Source organism: Psammomys obesus, unplaced genomic scaffold, assembly GCF_907164565.1.
Source record: "Psammomys obesus unplaced genomic scaffold, mPsaObe1.curated_primary_1811, whole genome shotgun sequence".
In the NCBI taxonomy this organism is placed as follows: Eukaryota; Metazoa; Chordata; class Mammalia; order Rodentia; family Muridae; genus Psammomys; species Psammomys obesus.
Genome location: NW_026592118.1, coordinates 43,890,161 through 43,897,829, shown reverse-complemented (window position 1 = coordinate 43,897,829; position 7,669 = coordinate 43,890,161).

Here is a 7,669-nt window from a genome sequence, read left to right as displayed (position 1 = left end):
TCTGAAATCTGAGCATTCCTATCTTATATCACTTGAAGTATTTTTAGACTATACTCCATGGCACGTTTTTCTGTATATTGTTCTCTTCCTTACTTCCCACCCTGATTTCTATTTATCTCTCTGTCTCTGTTTCTCACGTGGTTTTGCTTTTATTTGTTTTAATTTGAACATATGCTATTGATTTATTTTTCATTCATTTATCTTGTAAATTTTACCCAATAAATATTTCATACATTTCAGTGTCTGTAATTATATTTTATGTAGAATTTATACTCAGTTTATTATTTTAGAGGTGTCTAGTGTATTTTATCTCTGCAAACCCACCTCTCATCTTCCGTATTATTATCATATAATGAATTGAGGAAGAAAATTGTACTCAATAATTAAAACACCTCTAAAAGAGATGAAAGATATATATATATATATATATATATATATACAATTCAAAAATTCCCAAACACCCAAAACAGGAAACTGAGTTTGTGGAGTCTGTAGCTTCAATTATAAAGAGGAAATAAAACTGTTATTACACCGAACTCTCAAATAGCTTTGATTGGGTAGTAATAGTCTCTGAGTAAAAGCTTGAAACTGAAGAGCATTTACAGGTGTAATGTCAAGTAGTGTCAAAAGCGGCTCCATCCAGTCTTAAGGAAGCTGTGCTTTCCCATGTCAAGCAGAGTTCACAGAGTTAAAAGCACAAATTAGAACATTTCTTTGTTTCCTCACAGTCAGAGAGTGAGGAGTTTAATCAAGCCATTGTACAAGTATAACTTTCAGAAAAAAAATAACCTTCTGTATACCATATATTCTCCACTTACTGCGTATTTACTAGAGCTCTACTGATGAGCAATCTTTAAAATGATTATTTTATTTTTTATTCACATGGATGTGTGTGTTTGTATGGTATTTGCATGTGCAAGTGCCTCCTGGCCCAGAAGAGAGCGTCAGGTCCCCTGCAAGTGAAGGGACAGGCTGTTGTAAGCCTCCAGCCAGAATGTGGGAACTGGCCTCTGCTCCTCCACATGAGCAGTGAATGCCTCTAAGTACGGAGCCACCTCTGCAGACCCTTAATGGGTGCTTTTTCTTAATATTTATATTCAAATTAAAACGTAAAACATCATTTTCCCCCTTTCTCTGTCCAGCTGCTCCTGTGCCTTTTTCTTTAAACTTCCCAGTGTTACTGTCCCTTACCGCTTCTTAAATTTAAATTATTTTCCTTAGTTATTACTATTACATATATACATATACATATATATACATATATATATACATATACATGTATATATATATCTACATTTGTATAATGTATAAATTAACTCTGGTGAATCTGTTAGTTTTGCCTCTCTCTCTCTTTCTCTCTCTCTCTCTATCAGTATCTTGCCATGTTGATGTTATTTATAGCTGTCACAACTGGATAAGATTATTGATTGTTTCCCTCCTTTGGGAGGCCAGACATCATCTTCTGGTACCATGAAAGGTAGTCCTCAGATAGGAAGCATTAAAGTCAGATCCAACTAAACATTTTGATTTTTTTTTCAAAGTAGATAGTATCTTCTGCAATATGAAAGTACTTTCAACTTCTGGGAGGCAACTAAGGGTAACAGAAATAACCTATAGTGTTTTTGAAGTCTCTATCAGTTTTCTTATTCACAAACTAATGAGGTAGGTAGGGTCAAATACAGTCAAAAGGGCATCCCATTTCATTTAAGTATCTTTCTGGCTCTTACAAAAATGAAGAGTGATAGATCCATCATGCAGGAACAAACCAAAATTGGTCTCCCTACAAGTCAGGAGAAGAGCCCTGCCCACCAATCACCTATCACTCTTTACCTCAGACTTACAGCTCCAAACCCAGTCAAATAACTTTTTTTTTTTTTGTAGTTTATGACACCGCACTTGTGTTTTGTTGTGACAACCTGATAGGACTACTTAAGTTCCACAAATTGAGCACTGTCCTGTATATGTTAGGCCACTGTCTGATTTCCTCACTAAGTGTAAAACTCAAGCCTTTGTCCTCTCTCAATAACAACATAGATACTGGTGTAAGAAAAGCATGTCTTTTGACTTATTTGTAGATTTGTTTGCATTGCAGTGGTTCTTCTGCAATGCAAAAATAATCCTTCATCACAGGAAAAATTCAGGCTATTAAAAAAAAAACAGGTGATACAGGAAGAGAATGAACTCAACCTCCTGGGAGGGAATTTTGAAGGGGTTTGAGGGCTATGTATTGCTTTCCGTTTGACCAAGCACTTTTCCATATTATTTACATTGTAGCTAGAAATGTTCCCTATTTTTTCCCAGCTCCAACTGTGATATAAGCTATATCCAAATAAAAACTTATATGTCTTCTTAGTTATTAAAAGAAAAGGTCTACTATTTTCTTTTTTATTGTTTATAGACGTATTTTTTTCCTGATTTCTTTTTTTATATTTATTTATTTTTTATTATTAGTTACATTTTATTGACTCTGTATCCCACTCCCTCATTCCCTCCCAATCCCACCCTCCCTCCTTCATCTACTCCCTGCCCCTTTCCAAGTCCACTGCTTGGGGAGGACCTCCTCCCCTTACATCTGACCCTGTTTTATCAGGTATCTTTAGGACTGGCTGCAAATGAACAAAAATGGCTTTCTGTGTTCACTCGTGGCATGCCTGACCATCATTCCAGCTCTGAGAGTGTGGAAAGCGCTTGAAATTTGATCTCACTTTTTCTCTTGGTGGCTTATGTTTCTTAGTGTCTAATGCCTCTGGAGTTGCCTTCAGTACTCTTCTATTATTATACTTTGTAAAAGGTGCTTTAGTTGCCTAAAAAATCCTTTTATTGATTAGTGAGTCATTTCCATTTGTCATGCATCTTTAAAATTGTAGAGTAGCACCTACTATAAAAGCCTTAGAAAGTTTCTTCCTCTTTTTTATTTAAAATTTTTTTAATATTAGTTACAGTTTATTAACTTTGTATCGCAATTGTAGCCTACTTCCTCATTCCCTCCCAATCCCACTCTCCCTCCCTCACATCCTCCCTGCTCCTTTCCAAAACCGCTGATAGGAGAGGTCCTCATCCCCTTCCATCTGACTCTAGCTTATCAGGTCTCTTCAGAACTGGCTGCAAAGTCCTCCTCTGTGGCCTAGCAAGGCTGCTCCTCCCTCGGGGAGGGAGGTAATATAGGTCAAAGAGCCAGTCAATGAGTTCATGACAGAAATTGTCCCTGTTCCCCCTACTAGGTTACCCACTTGGATACTGAGCTACTCTGGGTTACATCTAAGCAGGGGTTCTAGGTTATATCCACACAGGGTCCTTGGTTGGAGATACAGTCTCATAAAAGACCCCTGTGCCCAGATATATTTTGTCCTTGTGGAGCTCCTGACCTCTCCAGTTCATACTATCCCCCTTCTTTCATATAATTCCCTGCACTCTGCCCAATGTTTGGTTATGAATCTTAGCATCTGCTTTGATACACTGCTAGGTAGAGTCTTTCAGAGGCCCTCTGTGGTAGGCTCCTGTCTTGTTACTTGTTTTCTCCTACATCTAATGTCCATCCCATTTGTCTTTCTAAGTGAAGATTGATCATCTTACCCTGGGTCCTCTTTCTTGTTTATCTTCTTTAGGTGTACAGATTTCAGTATGTTTATCCTATCTTATAGGTCTAGTACCCACTTATAAGTGAGTATATACTGTGTGTGTCTTTCTCCTTCTGCGATACCTCACTCAGGATGATCTTTTCTAGATCCACTGTCGTCAGAACAAAACGACAACCTACAGACTGGGAAAGAAAGTCTCTTACTCTTAAAGCCTATGTTGTAACATTTGTAAAATAATAACTATGAAATTGAACCATTTACAACATTTAATAAAAATATGCAAAAATGAATTCCTATAGTTTTTAACAAAAATTTATCACTCATTTCTTGTCACTTAATTTTGTCTTCTTGTCAAAATATTGGACTCAAATCCCAGTGGCAGCAATGGGCTGCAAAAAATTTGGTCTAGTTATTTCTAAAAATACATAAAATAAAACACATTGTTTAATTTGATATTAATTACCTCAGCCATATTGGAAGTACCAGGCAGACATTTTTCTCCAAAATTTCGGGTTAAGCTTAAGTTTGTAAAACACATCCTTAGGAATACTGATACAATTGATTTCTTAATGAGACATTAAAAGAATTCATTTAAATAGAAAAATATTGAGTTAGCCTTTCAATTTAACTACTGAACAGTGTCCAGGGCCATGAACAGGCACCTGATTAATTTTACCTATTCCTCAAGATGAGCTTATCATTTTCTAAGTACTACGTAATTTTTCCTAGGGGGTTATAAATAAAACTGTAGACCTATTTCTATCTATCTATCTATCTATCTATCTATCTATCTATCTATCTATCTATCTACAGAGAGAATCTTGTGTCATGTCAAGACATTTAAATAAAAAAAATCTACTGGTATACTTTGAGAGTTTTAAATTTATGATCTTTCCTAAAGTAACAAAACCTTTTATAAGTCTTTTATAACAAAATCTTTCATAAAAAAACAAAGTAAGGTAGGGTTTATTAAATACAGAAACATAAACCCTTAATAGCATTCTATTGGTATCCAGATGTTTCTCTCTCTGTAGTGTATATTTAAGACTAATCTTCATTGCTCAATAGAAAAAGTGCTTTGTAAAGGCTACCAAAATCAATTACAATTTGTCTACTTTGGGATGCCAATGAGGCAGAGAATTAACCTCTGACTAATTTTCAAAGCCATTTAACAGATGATGGTTTTGTACATTTGCTGCCACAAGCACCATCCACTTTGGAATGCTTACAAATGTCTGATTTAGGGTGCACAAAATGTATCATCTAGGTCGTGATAAAACCACAGGACCTATTTGTTTATCTTATTCCCACAAAAATCTCCTGAGGTCCAAGAGAGACACTAATTAATCTTATTACTAAATAAATATCTATAGTTAATAAGAAATCCCATGCTCTCTGGTGTAAAATGAAAATCTTCCAACCACATACTGAAATTATTATATGGGACACAATGCTATTATAGGATTCATGCACACCAATAACATTGTTTGTTGAGTTAGTTTTATGAGGAGGAACTTCCTGCATGCATTATGACTTTTACAGATGACAAAAATATTAAAGCAGTTACTGCTTATAGTTAAAAAAGAACCATAGTGACTGAATAGATTCGAGTCTAATCACCTTTGAGGTTGATGACTAAAAAAAATAGTACCACTCACAAAGCACAGGATTTGTTGAATTGAAATTTTATGCAGAATTTATTTTTGATAATGTTATTATTAGTTCTTTACAAAGTTATACAATGTGCTCTGTTCATACCTAATGTCTCCCATACCTAATTCCTCCAATATCCTCATCCATCCCCCAACCACCCAGCTTCTCATTTTTCTGTCCCTCTGACTCTCCATTTTTCTTTCTTTTAAAGCCATTGAGTAGCCTTTTACACTGGTTGCCTAATCATTTTAAAATTTTACAGATACAGACATATTATTCAAATGTTAAACCAGAATATGAATCTGATAATCTTATGTTTATTATTTATGTACATATTTACTACTCATGCTCAGTTATAAATGTTTTATGTGAAAATATTAACTGATAGAGTAGTATAAGACACTTCTCCAAAGATGTCAAAATTACGAACAGAGAAAACGCAAACTTGCTTTGTATACCCATGCCAAAAAGAAATCTTCCTTAGACATTCTCTCTGACAGAAAATTTGATGGGCATCAATATGTCAGGTAAACTTACTACTAAAGATGGAATGATTAAAAAAAAAATCAAGCTGGGGAGAGAGAAAAGCAATTAAAGCATTTATTGCCTGGGTTTTGCCATATTCTTTCTAGTAGCAGGTGATTGAATAAGACTTAACATGTCCGTATTTTCATAAGCCTGAAAGACATAGTAACATTTCTTGAGCTACAGTCTAAGCAGATGTTTCCTAATTTGGTCTTGACGATACTTATCTCATTAATTCAAAGGCTGTTGACTTGTAATCATGTGCCGTGTAAAGAAGAAGCTTTCAAGACAGTCACAACATCAGATAAATACATTCGGAGCACTCTAAATTCAGATTGGCAACACTGATAGAGGAAATGAGCAATCTGAAGACTTCTCAAGAAGCATGTATCCCCAAATACTTCTACTCCAAGACAGAACATGCTCTCTGTTAGAAGGCAAACGTTTTACTGAATAGCATACTGTACTTAATGGAGAAAACCAATATTACATCTTTGAATAATTACACATTCATGAGCTCTGTGCCATAGGTCAGGTGACTGCTTGAGCAGTGGAATAAATGAGATGCTTGGGAGGTTGGAAGATTGTAAAATAAGATAAAAGAAAAAAACACATATTATTTCAGCATATGTCTTTGCCATGTATTATTATTTCATTTGGTTTTTTTCCAAAGAAAAACTGCTTTAAGTTTCAAAATATCTACAAAAACAGAATAATAAACACAAGGTATACTATAATTATTTGTTAGTCAATATTCAAAATTAACAGTTTTCTAGATATTATACTGTTAGTTTTGGGATATATTTAATAAACAAAGATATTTAAGAATGTAATATAGTGATTTGAAATAATGACAGCATCTTGCCAGGACAATAATTATGTTTGGAAGAATAGATGTGTTATTTCAAGTCACAACAGAACTTTTAAAATACATTTTAACACTGAATGAGATTGTTTGCTCTCTGTTATCACTTTGTATACCATTAACACATACTCTTGGCCTGCAACTAAATGACACTTCAGAATATTAATCTTAACAGGACCAACCTGTGAGTAGAATCAGTTATAAGGTGGGTATTTATCATGTAGAAAATTTCAGAAATATATGCCCTCATGCATAAAATTATCTCCTCATACAATACTCTTTCTTTATGATATCTCTGTATAGCCACACATAAATAATTAATCACTATAAAGGTGTGGCGGTTTGCATCTGCAATCACTTAGATCACAGGCATTGGAAAATTAAGAGTATGAGGCTAAGCTGGGCTAGAGAATAGTTTCCTATATCAACAACGACAAACTAGAGAGAGAGAGAGAATATTTTCTTTGGAAAAAAAACCTAAATGTACAGAGGAAAGACAGAGATGGAGATAGAGACAGAGAAAGAGAGGATGGCTGTCTTTGCAAAACCAACACAGACCTCAAGTTGCTTTATCATAAACAAACCTTCCAGAAAAGCAAGAAATGTACTAAAAAAAAAGCAGAAGAACCAGGAAAATTTGTATTTGGCTCTAGTTCTCAAATACATAAAACAAACAAACAAACAACAACAAAAAAAGAAAAAACATGAGGAGGAGCCCCCTTTCTCCACATCCTCTCCAACATGTGTTGTCATCTGAGTTTTTGATCTTAGCCATTCTGATGGGTGTAAGGGTTGTTTCATTTACATCTCCCTGATGACTAAGGATGTTTAACATTTTAAGTGTTTCTCTGCCATTCGATATTCCTCTATGGAGAATTCTCTGTTTAGCTCTGTACCCATTTTTAATTGGATTACTTGGTTTGTTGGTGTTGAACTTCTTAAGTTCTTTATATATTCTGGATATTATCGCTCTGTCAGATATAGGGTTGGTGAATAGCCTTTCCCAATCCCTGGGGGCCTTGCAGAGATTGATACCTCAACCAAGGAT